Below are 18954 nucleotides of genomic sequence, written 5' to 3'. Positions count from 1 at the left end.
TTTAAGTTGTATACTTGATCTCCAAGAGATAAAACTGCTGATTCTAGATCATTAACTCTATTGTTTAATTCTTCATCTATGTGCTCTTGACTATGCCATAAGTCACTAGCATTCTTATGCCAATCATGCACATATTGCTGAGTCTGCACAGTCTCATGCAAGGCCATGGTAGCTGTAGCAGCAGCTGCAATAACACCAATCAGTCCCAATATGCCAGCTATTAACAGTCCCACAAATCACTTTGAGCGCTTCAGGATTTCTTGAGCCATATGGAACAGCAGTTGACTCTCAGGTGATGATTGCCAAATTCGGTTCAGTCGCACTGGAATCCACACTCCCCACCACCTTCAAGTCATTGTAATGAAATTTCCATTCTGTAAAACATTCTCAAACAGGTATACAACACCCCACTTTTATAAAACAGAGCATTCTCAGTTATAGTTTTCCAACCACAAACACATAAGGATCTCTTACACAAGATTGAAAATGATGAGTTTGATCTAAACACAAATATTGACCATTCTATTATTCCCAATCCATTTTATAGTAGGTGCTATTCCCAGAAAACCTTTCCACAAATTCTTTTGACTATGCATAGATGTAATATTACACCATGGAGAAGGGATCCCTTTTCCTTTATATTTCCAAACACTATTATTTTTGGTAAAAATTATTTTTTCATCCAATTCAAGGGATTCATGAAACGGATATTGCATATTACTAATTGGCTGTTCTTTACTATTTAGACCATACCAAATAAATCTGCCATTATATTTGGTGGAACTCCTCATAGGGGCACTTTCCCACACTATTCCATAGGAATCATTAAAAACGACAGATCCTCTTCCTATATGGCATTCTTGCCATCCTTCTTTATCCCCAATATTTCTTTGCAGACAGTTATAGGTAGGTTTTTTAGTCACCATATAATTATAAGAAGGAAATAACATCACTAAATATTTAGTATTATTATTTTTGAAGATAACCATAGTCCAATTTTTAACATACATACATGGAGGATGGTTACCAATGCATAGGGGTCGAGAATCAAATGGTAATATGAGATTATAGATTCTTTATCCTTCCTCATGGGACTTAATTGGTAACCGATCATCAATTGGTCCAGGGAATATATGGGTCTTATTCAGATAAATAGGCAAGGATGGATCTTTCCAGGTTAACACTTTGAGTAATGGGGGGTTAGGTATATAGACCCAATAGGTGTAATTACCCATGGCTTCCTCATTACTTATGATCACCATGATCAGAAGTTGTAGGAGATCCCATCTCTTCATTCCATGGTTTAATCCTCTTCGCAGGTAGCCAAATTTGCTCTCCATTTTATGAAATACAAGAGCATAGCCTTGCCCCCCATACTTTAATCCTGCCTTTTTTCCATTCATTGCTTAAAATATCTTTCCAGAATATTGGTTGATCTTCATTTCCAGTGTCCACTGTAGATGTTTGATATTTTCCAAAGTGACATTCTGCAGGTGTCAGTGAATTATAAACATTAAGAAAATTTAAAGTAAATAATAATAATAATAATAATAATAATTGATCTTTTGGTGTTATAATACCATCATCTCCCCCTTTTTGTTTTAAAAGCATAGTTTTTAGGGTATGATGGCTGTGTTCAACTATGGCTTGACCTGTAGGATTGTAAGGAATACTAGTAACATGTTCAACAGCATACATAGAACAAAAGGAAGCAAAAGGCTTACTAGTGTAAGACGGGCCATTATCAGTTTTAATTTTCAAGGGGCATCCCATCACAGCAAAAGCAGATCACAAATGGGAATGAACATGATGAAAACATTCACCACTTTGTGCAGTAGCCCAGAAAAAATGAGAGTGTCAGTACAGACATGGACATATTGTAATTTACCAAATGATGGTATGTGAGTAACATCCATCTGCCACAGTTGATTAGGAGCCAGGCCTCTGGGATTAGTTTCAGCCTGAAAAGGCACTGTGGCCAAAGGTCCACAGGTGGGATGGGTGTGAATAATCTCTTGACCTTGATGTTTTGTCGATTGAGGAAATTTATGTCTAAGTCCCTTAGTATTAATATGAATTAATGCATGATATTTAGTTGCATCCTGCAAACATCCCACTAACAGATCATCTTGGGCATTTGGGGTAGCTAGAGGACCAGGAAGGGAAGAAGGACACCAGATATGAGTAATATATATGGACTGGCTTCTTTGTCGAATGAGGGCTTGGTAAGGTCAGCAAAGAGTTGAGACAATTCATCGGTAATAAAAATATGAGCTCTTTCAATAAGAGCTACAGTTAAACACACATATTCAGAATCAGAGACAATATTCAAGGGCTCCTGAAACGTTTGTAAAACCTTAATGATGACTGAAAGCTCTGTGAGTTGAGCAGATGAATAAGGAGTCTGCCAAACCTGTTCCTTTTAAGAGGTAACATATGATGCTTTTCCAATACTACTATAATCAGTAAATACTGTACATGCATTTTCAATAGGAACGGTTTTCACATTTTTTGGTAAAATCCAAGTGGTTCTTCATAAGAACGTTAACAATTTAGAAGTAGAATAATGATTATCAATAATGCCTTGAAAATTACTAATAGCTATTTGCCATTGAGGATTAGTTATATAAGTGTTGAATTTCTTCATGAGAAAGATCACAAATAATCCTGTCTGGATCAGACCACTTTAATTGTAACGATCTAACACAGCCTTTTGCTAGGATGGAAATTATTTTTTGGAGATATGTCTGCAATCTTTTTTGTTTATTATTAGGTTAAAAAAAAACACAAAAACCCATTCCAGTATACCTTCTTGCCAAAATAAAGCTGTTGGAGATTAAGGGGTTGAGAAAATAAATCAACAGATTTGTCAGGTTCTATTTGTGTTAATTGCCCTTGAGAAATTTGATCCTCTATCAATGCCAGTTCTTTTTCAGCCTCTACAGACAATGTTATAGGGCTAGAAAGATCTACATTCTTTCTGATAGTGACTAGGCTTCCCACATTCAAAACAATTTCCTTTCTTTCTGTCCTCCTTCAAGCTACCTTTAAAGGCTACGGCCATGACCACCTTTTTACATTCACTGTTAGCCTGACCAAAGCAAACGTTAACAAAATTAACTCTCTTGCTTCTGGTATCTCAATTCTTTGAATCAAAATGTCAGTTAATTGGGCTACAAATTCCACATATGGTTAATTCCCTGGATCACTTTGGCAAAAGATTGAGTAGGTTTTCCAGGTATACAAATCCGTTTCCAAGCTGCCAAAAATGAATTGTGCACTTGTGTTATGGCCTGATCATTGTATTGGAGCTGTCTTTGAATTCCAGACCAATCACCAATACCCAATAATTGTTCAGCAGCAGTAAGAATGGGAGGATTCTGTACTGCGTTACAGTGCGCAATCATATTGGCTTCATCTGTCCACCAGGTTTAAATTGCAAAAACTCAGCCGAGCTTAAAACAGTTCTAGCCAGCATGTCCCAATCCCAGGGGATAAGTTGGTCAGCTTGAGTCAGCCCCTGCACTAAGCCAAAAGCGTAAGGACTATTAGTTCCAAATTGTGCACAGGCTTGTTTAAGTTCTTGCAGAATTTAAAGTGGCAGGGGTTCATGATGAAAATTATATCCTCCTTGAGGGTTGTTTGCCTCTGGGGAAACTTGTTGAATATTTACCGGGAAAGCTGTTAGTAATTGCATTCCCTCTGGACCCCCTGTCAAGATCCTTGCAGCAAACAATGCATTAAGGGAGTAGTTGGAACTGGATTTGGTACAAACACGTTGTTAGTGTAGGGCCTGGTGTCAATGGCATCAGTAAATATTCCCGGGGCTGTCGGCATTGTAACCGGTGAGACTGTAGGGGCTACATTACACAAATTAGGGTAAATGCTGGCTTTAGAAATATTCAATTTAGACACCTGCTTAGGCAGAAAGGGCTTAGTTTCTTTCTCATTGGGGGGCTCATCCTTGTCCTTGTCCTCTATTTCCTCCCTGTCCTCACTCTGATGGCCTGTGTCATGGGACTCCCTGGAAAAGATGGTAATTTCTTCCTCCTCTGCTTCAGACTGCAGCGGATCTAAGGCTGCTGCAATCTGTTGCCCTAAAGCCCACACCAACAGTGATATAGTCTCTCCTTTTTGGTATGCTCTATGTAGCACCTTCATTACCTGTTTCCACTGTTTAAGATTTAAAAGATTTTTTCCTTGTGCCTGAAACCAATAACAGTGTTTTTGTACTAGAGCAAAAATTCAAGTAAATCAGCAGTTTTCACTGAGACTCCAACAGTATTTAAAAGAGATTTTTGTCCTGTGAATATTCTTCCAGACATCCTCATTGATTCCCCATACCCTGATGCTAGCAGAAAACAAAATTAATTTAAGATTCTCACCACTGTATTGTCAGACTTGAGTCACCTTTCAATGGACACCTCAACCTTTCAGGAAGGTTTTCAGTTTCCATGTTCCCAATACTGCCATGGAAGAATCTCTGCTGCAGTCACTGCTTTGGGCCCCACATTGGGTGCCAGATGTCAGAGTCATGGACCCGAAGGGTATTGGGAGTGAAAGACAAAGAGAGATTGGGATCAGGGGATGTGAGAGCATTGAAGCCTCAAGCTCATCAGACAAGTTTATTTTTATTTTTATTTTTTATTTTTATTTTTTAAAGATTTATTTATTTTATTTAATTTCCCTCCCCCCCTCCCCTGGTTGTCTGTTCTTGGTGTCTATTTGCTGCGTCTTGTTTCTTTGTCTGCTTCTGTTGTCGTCAGCGGCACGGGAAGTGTGGGCGGCGCCATTCCTGGGCAGGCTGCTCTTTCTTTTCACACTGGGCGGCTCTCCTCACGGGCGCACTCCTTGCGTGTGGGGCTCCCCCACGTGGGGGACACCCTTGCGTGGCACGGCACTCCTTGCGCGCATCAGCACTGTGCATGGGCCAGCTTCACACGGGTCAAGGAGGCCCGGGGTTAGAACCACGGACCTCCCATATGGTAGACGGACGCCCTAACCACTGGGCCAAAGTCCGTTTCCCCAGACAAGTTTATTAATCTCAGGGATTTCTTTATCTACCCCAAGCAATCATGAGAACCAGCAACTATTCTTGCTAACTATTCCCATTACCTTAACTTGTGTAACACATTACCTTAACTTGTGTAACACAAATGCTATGATTATAATTCAAAGTACAAAATTTCAATGTTCTGTTATATTGTTGAGAAAACATAGCCATAAATCTTGTTGCCCAGGTTGTTCCATTCTACCTAGTCCTCATTCCACCTGAATGTACACATCTCCTTGCTAGATTTATGACCTGCATGTATAGCTATGGAGACAGCATGACTCAGTGGTCAAGAAAGTAGCTTGCTTCCATGGAAACAACATGCCTTTGTTTTCCTCATGAGGGTTTTTATGTTGGAGTTTAATGCTGAAGCCTTAAGCAGGAGCCCTGGGAAGTAAACTCACAGAGAAAAGAGAAGCCAGCACACGGAAGAGAGGAATGCTGAGCCCAGGAAGAAGCAAGCCCTTGGAAGAAAGGAGCCTTGAACCCAGAGAGAAGCAAGACTCTGAAAGGGAGGAACCTAGGAAGCCTGAACCCTTGCAGCCATCAGCAGCCATCTTGCTCCAAATACACTTTGGTGATGGAATTAACTTATGCTTATGGCCTGGTATCTGCAAGCTCCTACCCCAAATAAATACCTTTTATAAAAGCCAACCAGTTTCTGGTATTTTGCATCAGCACCCCTTTGGCTGACTAATACACATGGTATGCAGGATATGGTTTTGTAGAGAAAAATAAGAGAATAGTTCTTTCTTAAAGCAAAATCATTGGCTATTGAAAAATTTTAAAGAGAAAAAATACAGGATAAAACCTGAAAGAATAGGAAAGTTGCAAAGATTTGCAGAAAAAGAATTTTGTTTTTCATGGTTATTGCTGGATAAGACATAATGGGTTTTCCAATAAGATTTTTATAAACAGCATATGCATGCAAATTTGAAATTTGGTTTTTCCCATTAAAATGACAGCATTTTCTGGGATTATTGTTCTGCTTTCAGTAGGTGATTGAAAGAAGTTTTATTTGCCTTATGAGTAATTGGCCTAGAAGGCATTTATTATGTTTCTTATCACAACAATTCACTGCCCTGCATGTAGTCTTTAATATGAATGCATTTTTTAAGAGAATCAAGTCATCTTCCTTTTTTAAAAAAACATTTATTTATTTAATCATCTTCCTCTCCCACCACTCTGCTATTTTTGCTGTGTATGTACATTTACTGTGTGATCTTCTGCATCTATTTCTCTTTTGGTTTTCTCTTCTCATGTTTTTCTCCTCTAGGACTCAACAGTATTTGTTCCTGGGGACCACTGATGTGGAGAGAGGTTTGATGTCAATTGTGCCACCTCAGTTCCTGGTCTCCACTGTGCTTCACTTTGACTCTCCCCTTCATCATTCTTTTGTTGCATCATCATCTTGCTGTGGTACTCACTTCCATGGGTACTGGCTCACTCTACAGGCACTGACTCACTATGTCACTGGCTCATCATGTGGGGCATGCTTCCTCTTCTTATTTTTCACCAGGAGGTCCCAGGGATCAAACCCAGGCCCTCCTATATGGTAGGTGGAAGCCCTATGACTTGAGGCACATCTGCTTCCCCTCATCTCCCTTTTAATATATCTATTTTTGTAAAGGATCATACTACTGCCAGAATATTGTTTTAATTTTTCGTTGTCACTTTGGTTAAATAAGGAGCTGAGTCTTGTTCATGGTGACCTATGATCTTATTTCATATACATTACAAACCTCCTGGCAATTTTGACATCTTGCATTTCCTCAACCAAATCCTAAGTATGTCTCCTTGATCAAAGATTTCTACAGGGGTCCCAGAAAATAAAAAATTGTGGGAAACAAAGGTATGTTGTTTCCATGGAAGCAAGTTACTTCCTTGACCACTGAGTCATGCTGTCTCCATAGCTATACATGCAGGTCATAAATGTAGCAGGAGATGTGTACATTCAGGTGGAATGAGGACTAGGTAGAATGGAACAACCTGGGCAACAAGATTTATGGCTATGTTTTCTCAACAATATAATAGAACATTGAAATTTTGAACTTTGATTTATAATCATAGATTTTGATCCATTGTGTTACACAGGTTGAAGTAATGGGAATAGTTAGCAAGAATAGTTGCTAGTTCTCACGATTGCTTGGGGTATATAAAGAAGCCCCTGAGATTAATAAACTTGTCTGATGAACTTGAGGCTTCAATGCTCTCACATCCCCTGATCCCAATCTCTCTTTTTCTTTCATTCCCGATACCCTTTGGGTCCATGACTCTGAAAAAAATTGTTAATATTTTACCTTAATAGAAGAGAAATTTTAAAAGTTGTTAGGATTATTTGATATGTTGGGACTTGCATGGGATGTGTTGTCAAATTAAAAAGAATTATCTAATTTTCTGTTGGTTAAATTTGAGTGCGCAAAAAAGTTATTCATATAAACATTTCAGAAATTATATGAAGTTACTTAGAGAGTTGTCAAGATCTTTACTGCTCATGACAGGCACTAGTGCAGATTTGTAAGGTATTGTACAAGAGTGAGGTCTTATTAGTCAGTCAAGTTATTCTTTATAAAATGCTCCATTCCACAAAATAAACAAGTTGTCTGGTCATTTACATTGTATTCTTCTGGTGCTTTTTTTAACTTCAACAACAACAAATAAATAAATAAACAAACTTTAAATGAGAAGGTTAGCATATTTACCTTGCTCCATCTGTCAACTTCACAACACTTGTAAAACTGAAAGTTCAAGAGGTGTCAAATACCTTGCAAAAAGGACCCTTTAAACATCTTTAAATGGATTTTATACAATCTCTACCACCTCCAACTTTAACCTTATACCCAATTACAATTAAACTTATCATTTCAAGTTTATGAAAATGAAAATAAAACTATTAAAAGCCATCACTGGAAACATGGGGAGTGGTGGAGATTTGGGCCCAAAGGGTATCAGGAATGGAAGAAAAAGAAGAATGAAAGAAAGAGGAAGAAAGTGAGAAAGCTGGGATCAGGGGGTCCATGAGTAGAGACTCATCAGACAACTTTATTGTTTACAAGGAGCTCTATATATACCTCAGTCTACATGAGAACAAGCAGCAACATGCAGTTAACTATCAGCATTACTCATAGTCTAAGGAATTCAAAAAATCTTATCTCAAGGTACAAAGTCTAAGTGTTCAATTTACTACAAAAGGTATGTGCTCATCTTTCAGCCTTTAACAGCTTCCTCCTGTTTGCTGGGAACTATTTATTACTGAATTCCTTAGGTTGCAAGCATAGCCATGGAAACAGCATGTCTCTCCTTGTGAGACCTCTGTGTCTCAGTTTCCAAACTTTCCCTTTTTGTTTTGTTTGTTTGTTTAGTTATTTATTTCTCTCCCCTTCTCCCACCCAGTTGTCTGTTCTCTGTGTCTATTTGCTGCATCTTCTTTGTCCACTTCTGTTGTTGTCAGTGGCATCAGGAATCTGTGTTTCTTTTTGTTGTGTTATCTTGTTGTGTCAGCTTTCCATGTGTGTGGCACCATTTCTGGGCAGGCTGTACTTTCTTTCACACTGGGCGGCTCTCCTTATGGGGTGCACTCCTTGCACATGGGGCTGCCCTATGTGGGGGATACCCCTGCAAGGCATGGCACTCCTTGCACACATCAGCACTGCACATGGGCCAGCTCCACATGGGTCAAGGAGGCCCGGGACTTGAACTGCAGACCTCCCATGTAGTAGACAGACACCCTAACCAGTGGACCAAGTCCACCTCCCCCCCCTTTTGTTTTACTTGAGGTGACCATGCCTGTCTTAGGTTGCCCTCCTCTCGAAAGTCTTACTCACCATTGACTACCCGCCAAGCTCTTTGACTTGGGGAGATTATTGAAGTGCTTTGGCTAGCACCAGATTATTTGCATGTCCCATGGCTGTTACACTTTGCAATTTTCTTTGAAAGCACTGTCCAGCACAGGCAAGAATCATGAGCAATAGAACAAATATGTTTAGCCCTATTCCTAAAGCTGACAGGAAATGCTGTGCTTTCCACCAATTAACTGGGTTAAATTGTGTAATATGTGAAATCATATCTGAGAAAATATCCTTATCATTTGCTACATGAATTTGATTATGAGACATCTCTAATATTTTCCTTTGTAATTCAATTATTTCCAGAGAGATATTACTTTTATGGCCTAATAAATGATTCTTACTTTTTCCATACTATATTTGATGTATTATATGCAAGCAGAGTTAAACAGAAATTACTTTCATTCCAACCACATCTCAACCCCCTTAACAAATTCAAATTATACAATTGATTTCTAATATGTAACATAGCTGATTTCAAATCATTAACTCAATTATTTAACTACCCAGAATCTATATGCTCTTGACTATGGCACAAATCACTAGCATTTTTATGCCAGTTATGTACATATTGTTCTGTTCATACTTTCATGTAAAGTTATTACAGCAATAGCAGCAACTGTAATGATACCAATCATCCCCAAAATGCTTATAATAAGCAGTCCAAGAAAGCATCTAGTCCATTTCAAGAATTCTTGTGCCATATGTAGCAATAACTGACTTTCAGGAAATGACTGCCAAATTCCACATCATTCTCACAGGTATCCAGATGCCTTTTCTTCTTCTGGCCATCACTATAGTTTCTTCATTGATATTCACCTTTACAGTGGAGCCAATTTTTCCTTTTCTCAGGTTTCAGTGGTAGGGCCCTGGACCTTTACAAAGGCATCTGTGTCAACAGTCCTAAAAGGGGTGTTAGTGGAGTGGGCAGGGACATGACAGCCACCTGTTACTACTAGCAGGTATCCCAGGTGCTTTTTCATAATCTGAGGGTGATTTACAACAGTCCATCATTTCTGTCTTGCTTTTAGTATTTGCAATCCACCCCCGGATAGGGATGGCAGTCTTTAGAGTGACCAGACCCTATTGATTTAAATCTTTCACTTTTAGCAGGACCTCCCATGCTGCACACAATTGCTTTTTTATATTGCACTTTTGGTCTCTTTCCAGAATTGTGATTAAAATCCAAGGGATACTTGTTTAGAATTTTGCTTTTGCCACAAACTCCACCCAAAGCCAATATTGGTGCTTGCCATGTCCAATTCATAGGCTAAGTTAATGTCCACAGTTTACTTTCCTTTTCTTATTATTTAAAGCAGCTTGCTGGAGGTTTTCCTACTTCCATGAAGGACTTTTCCCTATTAATACATACAATGGTTGTAATATTTGAGCTAAGTGAGGGATGAAAGATTTTCAGTATTCCAACCATATTACAAACTACATTAACATGAGAAAACATTGTACTTTATCAATCACAGCAGAGGTTATAGTTTTGTTTTGCCCAACTAAACAATATTGAAGAATTCATTAGAGGAGGAGGGACCTCACAGTCCACCCCAACTGTCTGCCCACCCCAGGCTCTCAAGATAAGATACCACTGTTTCTGCTGTTTCTTTTAATTTTGAAAAAAGGATTACTTATTAACATAATGTCATCAGTAGCATTTTTTTAGCCACAGATTTCTTCTACACAGCCAGATTCTTTGCCACAAGGCCAGGGCAGATGGTTGGGCTATATACACAGCCTTGGGGAGGCACTGCAAAAGTCTATTGTTGACTTTTCTACAGGTAGGAGAATGCAGGCTGGCTTGACTTGCCTAAGGAAATACTAAAGAAAGTCTTAGCACATTTTAAAACAAAATGATAGTGGCATAGTTGGATATTAATTTTTTGCAACAAGCTAGCAATATTTGGTACAGCTCCATACTACAATGGTATTACTGCAATTTATGATAAGAAGTTGTTTCTATGACACACACCTTTTTATATTAATTAAATCCATAATCATATTGTACTTTTGTTTAGTATTATGTTGAAATATTGGTAAATTTATACACTCTTAAGCATTCATATAAACCTTTTACTCATACAACTTTAGCTAACAGGGTTTAAAAATCTGGTTAATTTTATAACACTTTTAAAGACCTTCCATTCAATTTATAACATATTAAATGAACTCAACTATTTAATTTTTCTTTCAAGGTAATTAGTTTGGAATAAAAAGCTACTTTTCAGGATTTGATTTTGAGAAAGCAGGTTTGAAAATTAATTTCCTTTAAAAGAGATGAGAGCTTTTTTTCTTTGAACACTGAGGAAATGATGAGGTTAAAGCACAAGAAGCTATTTTGATAAAACAGACTTTCTTTGTATACTGATTATTCAAGATGAAAACTTTTTATAAACTTGTACCAAAACAGGCTAATGATTTGAGAGACTTTGAGAAAGAAGAAAATTTTAACTTTGCATTAGTATACTTCTTGATACTAAACTATTTAAAACTTTATAGACAGACCCATCAAATCTTGCTTAACTTTAACCATAAAAATTTCTTTTCCATTAACCTTCTACACTTTCAGTATTCATTCAGATTTTGTCACACATTTTTTCTTTCTTAATAATCATTTTTCTTAGGACAAAATCATCTCCTGTTTCCTTAACAATAAAAACACATTCCATATATTCCACATACATAAGTTACCAAAACAATTTTGGAAACTTTTCAGGCAACCTTTTTCCAAAATATAATTACTATCAACACTAAACAAACTTGTTAAAATAATGAACTTTTCTTCATTTTAAATACTTAGTAGCATGTAATACCAGAAATAGTCTTTTAGAAGCAGGTTTGCAGGGGAGGCTGGCTGCCAACAAGTTTTCTTGTTATAAAATTACCTTTTATTATTATTATTATCAATTCAGGTTTTGTTTAATAATGACTTTTTGCAATTATCCATTTAAGTACCTTAATTTAAACAATGCTTTGCTAAAATTCTCATAATTATTTGTAACCATATAGACTATAATTATATTATTTTAAGACAAATTTTACCTTCACAGGACACATTCCCTTACCCAAAGTTACAATAATTCTTTTACATATGGATATCCAGTTCTCCAGGCACCAGTTTTTGAATAGGCCATTCTTTCCCAGTTGAGAGGGTTTGGTGGCTTTACTGAATTTTATATGACTATATATATGAGGATCTCTATCAGCTCTCAGTTCAGTTCCATTAGTCTGTGTGTCTCTCCTTGTGCCAATACCATGCTTTTTTCTCTACTGTAGCTTTGTAGTGTGATTCCTCCAATTTTGTTTTTCTTTTTTCTTTTTTTTTTAATTTCAAGATACTTTTATTTTTAAAACAGGTCACAACATTAAGCTTTTGGCCCATTCTGTGGTTATACAAGCTACAAATGCTTGTTCAGCAGGTGAGAGGCATCCCTTAGAAGTATGTTTGAAAGTGAATAAAAATCCATATAAAAAAAAATAATCAAGTAGTTTCCATAGGAACACAGATAAGTGTAACCCCATCTCCTAGTCTTCCTTATCGCTGTGTCTGTGCCAACCCTACTCTTAGAAGGACATTTCAAAACTAGCAGTAATTAAGTTAAATGATCCCCCCCCAAATCCCCCCATTCAAGATAAACTCACAGCAGCTACAAAAATGGTATTTACACATTAATACTAGCTGGAGCACAAGTGGCCGGGTGGCACTTCATCCCACTTTCCCAAGCACAGGAAAAAGGCAGAGCACTGGCGTCTTGCTCCTCTACTTCAGGTGGAAACCCCCGGCTCTCAATTTGTTGCATGACTTGCCATGCAGGCTCTGACATCACATAGTAGATGGTTGGCCTCTGGAACCCATTGAAAGTGGAAGCAGTAGCCACAGTGTAAGCCCCCAGCATCCAGTCAAACAGCATCCAGTCGCCCACGTGCATTTCCGGCAGGCCACAGTGCTCAATGATCCAATCAAGGCCATCACACGTAGGTCCCCATATGCTAGATGAGTAATACTTCTCATCTGGTTTGCATCTCTTCTGCATAAGAAGCTTTACATGCTCATGATCATAAAGGATACAATTAAATGATCCATACACTCCATCATTCACATAATGCATAAAGGTTTGTTCACTCGATTCATCTTCATCATCAGAGCCTGTCTGTTCCTTAAACACAATTTATTTTGGCAATGATATTCACTGCAAGTGTGAAAGCTGAAGCAACATAATATCAGCCTGGTTCAGCTATGATTCTCACTCCAGAATCTAATGGGAAATACTTGTCTAATGCTGGATTAATGACACTGGTTATCTCTTCAAATTTAAGCTTCACGTCATCAGATCTGGGAAAGCCACCACCAATATCAAGTAGATACATGCTGAAACCAACCTCAGCTCCCATGTCAAAGACACAGCGGGCATCATAGATGGCCTGCACAAAAGTTTCAGGATCAGTATAGCCACTTCCCACATGGAAGCTGACATCAATGACATCAATATTGAGCTCTTTAGTCCATTCCAAAAGAAGCTTGCTGGTTTTCTGTGTGGCTCCAAATTTAACACTGAGGTGGCAGACTGCTTTGGAGTCATCGGTGGCAATCCACAAAACCAACTTTTGCCTTTGGATATGCCCTGGCCACTTTCATCAACTCAACCTCGCTGTCAAAAGTCATCATCTCAACTCCATTATTGGCGGCATAGTTAATTTGAGACACTTGTTTACAAGGGTTTGCATAGATTATCCTCTCTGGCGGCACCCTGAGACTCTGCACCAACTGGATTTCAGTCTTGCTAGCACAATCAAATCCTGTCCCTATGGAAGCCAGGGTCTTCACTATGGCTTTACTGTCATTACATTTGACTGCAAAGAAGGGGGTGACATGAGGAAGAACTTTTAACCATCTCAGATGTTTCTTTAGAATGTCTCCAAGGTCCGCAACATAGAAGGCATCTTTATCATCATCAGAAGAAACTTCATTAATTTTTTGGCCCAGAATGTCCTTGGCAGTAAAACCTTCATCAGGAAATGGCAGTCAAACTCCTCATTACTGAAGTTGTTCATGGTTTCTTGATGTTCCACTGAAACACAACAAAATGGAAAACTAAGAGACAGAATTTAAAGAGATTTCTTTCAACTTTTCAGGAAGGCAATTCTCCAGGAATTCCAAATCTTGCTGAATTATAAGACTTGTGCCCTTGATGCAGCAGTAGAAATGTTCTCCTAGCACTTGGGCGCTGGGGCCACACCCCAAGGAGGTCCTGCAGCCCGCAATGCTGCCACCACTGCTGCCCACCTCGCTCCCTCCCGCTGGAGGACTGCTGGCCCAAGGAGGCACCAGAACTGCTGCCAGAGGGTGGTTGGTGGCAGAGCTGCAGAGGCCTGACTTATTTTTCTTTTTCAATATGTCTTTACCTATTCAGGGCCTCTTTCCTATCCAAATAAATTTCATAGTGAGTTTTTCTAATTCCTTAAAGAATGCTGTGTTGATTTTTATTGGGATTGCATTGAATGTGTAGATCAGTTTTGGTAGGATAGACATCTTGATAATATTTAGTCTTCCTATCCATGAACAGGGAATATTCTTCCATTTATTTAGGACTTCTTTGATTTCCTTGAACAGTCTTGTGTATTTCTCTGTGTATAAGTTTTTCACATCTTTAGTTAAATTTATTCCCAGGTATTTGAAATTTTAATTTACTATTGTAAATGATATTTGTTTCTTGATTTCCTCCTGAGCTTCCTCATTATTTGTATATAGAAATGCTACTGATTTTTGTCCATTCATCTTATAACCTGCAACTTCACTAAACTCATTTAAGTTCTAGAAGCCTTGTTGTAGACCTCTTAGGGTTTTCTATGTATAGGATCATGTCATCTGCAAATAATGAAATTTTGACTTCTTCCTGTCCAATTTGAATGCTTTTTGTATCTGCTTCTTGCCTCAGTGCTCGAGCAAGTACTTCTAAGACAATGTTAAATAGAAGGGGTGAGAGTAGGCATCCTTGTCTTGTTCCTGATCTTAGAGGGAAGGATTTTAGGATTTCACCATTGTAAAAGATGTTGGCTGTGGGTTTTTCATATATACTCTTTATTATGTTAAAAAAATTTCCTTGTATTCTGATCTTTTGCAGTGTTTTTATCAGGAAAGGGTGCTGTATTTTGTCCAATTCTTTTTCTGCATCTATAGATATAATCATGATTTTTTCCCTTTAATCTGCTTACATGGTGTATAACATTGATTAATTTGCTTATGTTGAACCATCCTTGCATACCCGGAATGAATCCCACTTGGTTATGGTATATAATTTGCTTAATGTATTGTTGAATACAGTTAGCAACTATTTTGTTGAGGATTTTTGCATCTAGGTTCATTAGAGAAATTGATCTGTAATTTTCCTTTTTGTGGTGTCTTTGTTTGGCTTTGGTACTAGGATAATGTTGGCATCATAGAAGGAGTTAGGTAATGTTCTTTCTGCTTCGATTTTTTGGAAGAGTTTCAGCAGGATTGGTGTTAGTTCTTTCTGGAATGTTTTGTAGAATTCACCAGTGAAGCCATCTGGCCCTGGGTTCTTCTTTGTTGGGAGGTTTTTAATGACTGATTCTATCTCTTTACTTGTGATTGGCTTGTTGAGATCATCGATTTCTTCTTTCATCAATATAGGCTGCTTATGTGTTTCTAGGAATTTGTCCATTTCCTCTGAATTGTCAGTTTTGTTGGAATATAGTTTTTCAAAGTATCCTCTCATGATAATCTTTATTTCTGTGGGGTCAGTGATGACATCTCCCTTCTTGTTTCTTATTTTGTGTATTTGCATCTTATCGCTCTTTTTCTTTGTTAGTCTAGCTAAGGTTTGTCAATTTTATTGATCTTCCCAAAGAACCAGCTTCTTGGTTTTGTTTATCTTTTCAAGTGCTTTCCTATTTTCTATTTCATTTAGTTCTGCTCTTATCTTTGTTCTTTCTTTCTTTCTTCTTCCTGTGGGGTTACTTTGTTGTTTTTTTACTAATTCCTCCAAATGTGCAGGTAGTTCTTCAATTTTTGCTCTTTCTTCTTTTTGGATGTATGAATTTATGGCTATAAATTTCCCTCTCAGTACTGCTTTTGCTGCATCCTATAAGTTTTGTATGTTGTGTTATCATTTTCATGAGTTTCAAGGTAGTTATTAATTTCTTTTAGATTTCCTCTTTGACCCACTGTTTTCTAAGAGCATGCTGTTTAATTTCCATATCTTGGTGTGAAATCTGGCTTCACTCCACTGTGGTCAGAGATATTATTTTTTATGATTTTGATCTTTCTGAATTCACTGAGCCTTTCTTTGTGGCTAGCATATGGTCCATCTTGGAGAATGATCCATGTGCACTTGAGAAAAATGTATATCCTGCTGTATTCGGGTGTAATGATCTGTAAATGTCTATTAGATCCAACTCCTCTAATATACTGTTTAAAGTTTTTATTTCTTTAGTGTTTCTCTTTTGAGATGTTCTATCCAAAGTTGATAGTGGTGTATTAAAATCTCCCACTATAATTGTAGAGTCATCTACTCTTTCACTTAGTTTTCCCAGTGTTTGCCTCATGTATTTGGAGGCACCCTTGTTAGGAGCATAAATATTTATGATTATTCATTCTTCTTGAGAGATTGTCCCTTTCACTAATATGTAGTAGCCTTCTTTGTCTCTCACAATTTTTTCACATTTAAAGTCTATTTTGTCTGATATTAATATAGCTACTCCTGTCTTTTTTGGTTATTGTTTGCTTGTAAGATTGTTTTCCAACCATTCACTTTCAACCTCCATGAATCCCTGGGTCTAAGATGTGTTTCTTGTAGACAGCATATAGATGGGTCATATTTCCTTATCCAATCTCCAAGTCTGAATCTTTTGATAAGTGAGTTTAATCCATTGACATTCAGTGTTATTACTTTCAAGGAATTTTTTATGTTAGCCATATTTTGATTGGACTTGTGTTTGTCATATTTTGTTTGTTTTTTTCCTTCTCTTTTTGTCTTTTTTGTTGCTCTTACACTCTCCTCCAACTCTGCCTCTCCTGTTTTTTCCTTTCTTCCTGAAGAACTCCTTTTAGTATTTCTTGAAGGGCAGGGTTCTTGTTGGCATTCTCTTTCAATTTCTGTTTATCTGTGAATATTTTTAACTCTCCATCTTTTTTAATGCTAGTTTAGCTGGGTAGAGTATTCTTGGTTGGATTTTTTTTTCTTTTAGTACCTTGACTATATCATACCACTGCCTTCTTGCCTCCATGGTTTCAGATGAGAAAGCAGCACTTAATCTTATGGAGCCTCCCTTGTATGTGATGGTTTTCTTTTCTCTTGCTTTTAGAATTTTTTCTTTGTCTTGAGCATTGGATAATTTGACACATATATGTCTTGGGGTGGGCCTGTTGGGATTTATGATGCTTGGGGTGTGTTGTGCTTCCTAGACATGTACATCCATCTCTCTCAGTAGATTTGGGAAGTTTTCAGTCATTATTTCCTCCAACAGTCCTTCTGTCCCCTTTCCCTTCTCTTCTTCTTCTGGGATGCCTATAATACATATGTTTGTGCATTCTGCATTGTCATTCAGGTCCCTAAGTCCTAGTTGGATTTTTTCTATCTTTTTATCAATCAGTTCTATTATCTGTTTGATTTCAGATGTAATGTCTTCCATGTCGCTAATTCTCTCCTCTGACTCTTCTAATCTGCTGCTATTTGCAGCAAGTGTATTTTTCATTTCTTGAACTGTGCTGTTCATCCCCATCATATCTGTTATCTTTTTGCATAGGTCTGCAATTTCCTCTCCAAGTGTTTTCTTCATATTGTTAATCTCTAATATATGTTTTGAGATCTTTAATTACTTGTCCAATGTTCTGCTCCCCTTCCCAGCTTTTAGTTTGTTCATTGGATTCAGCCATGTTTTCCTGATTATTGATTTGGTTTGTAGTTTTTTGTTGCTGTCTGGTCATCATTTTATCTTGATGGGTTTAATCAGTCCTTAGCTTCTTTGTCTATTCTTGGGGATTAATTAGTTGTTCTTGCATAAATGTTATGTCTTCTCTTTGTCACTCTGTTCTTCTTATTCTATGTTCTTGTTGCTGGCTAAGTTCACTTTGAAGGAAAATATTAGGGCCAGGGAAAGCAAAACGAGTAAGAAAAGAAAGTGTGTAATGTAGTATAGTAATAACTGTTAACAGAGCAAAAATGTGAGATCTGGGAGAATGGATATTAGACTCACGTAAGTTGTGTTGAGTTATAGCAGTAAATAGAGTACCTATAATGAGACAGTCAACTGAATATTGGAGAAATAGAGTATGAATTAAAAAGCAGTGTTTTAATGAGAGAGGGAAAGAGAAAAGAAAGACAATAATATCAAGAGTGGATAAAAGACAAAAAACAGAACAAAGGTATTAGAAATTAAAAGTCAGACAATTTGGGGGCCAAAGAAAGGGAGGTGGAATGTAAGGGAGACAGTAGATGATGGAGGATAACAAGATGTAGGGTGGCCAAAATCAATTCACACAGAAAAGAGGAAATGGAGGATGAGGAAACACAGCAAATGTGAAGTGCTCCCTGCAGCTCCTATTATATAAATTAAATATAATAAAATAAGAAGAAAAAGAGAGAAAAAAAAAAGAGAAGAAAAAAGAGCATGGGCAAAGAAAAGGGAGGGAAACAAGCAAGAAAAAGAAAAGGAGAAAAAAATCTAAATAAACAAAAAAGGACCTTGGGGGATAAAATGGGAGAAAAGACCAGGAGATAATGCAATATTAGCAACCAAGACAAAAAAGAAGAAGAAAAAAGAAAAAGAAAAAAACAGAAATGCTGAGGGCTAGGATAATCAAAGACCTCAGTGGACTTCATTGCACGGTGGATTCAGGGATGGGAAGGCTGTGATATTGCAGACTTAAGGTGTGTGAGTCTCTGGAGTGTGGGCCACCAGGGTTTAGGGGACACAGACCTGGGAACCATGCATCCAGTTAACAGGGGGCCTGGGAGCACTGCAGTGCAACACAGCCTTCAGGGATCCCTGCAGCTGGGCACAGCCCTAGGGAGAGGGGCCCCACCTGCA

The 18954-nt window shown here is 37.8% G+C and overlaps 1 pseudogene; it reads right to left on the bottom strand.

Annotated features, from left to right (window-relative positions):
- Window positions 1-7453: 7453 nt before the first annotated feature.
- LOC131277007 (ornithine decarboxylase pseudogene) lies at window positions 7454-14133 on the bottom strand (annotated as a pseudogene).
- Window positions 14134-18954: the final 4821 nt, after the last annotated feature.

Source organism: Dasypus novemcinctus, chromosome 31 (genome assembly GCF_030445035.2).
Source record: "Dasypus novemcinctus isolate mDasNov1 chromosome 31, mDasNov1.1.hap2, whole genome shotgun sequence".
Lineage (NCBI taxonomy): Eukaryota > Metazoa > Chordata > Mammalia > Cingulata > Dasypodidae > Dasypus > Dasypus novemcinctus.
This window is presented reverse-complemented; position numbering and strand designations above follow the sequence as displayed.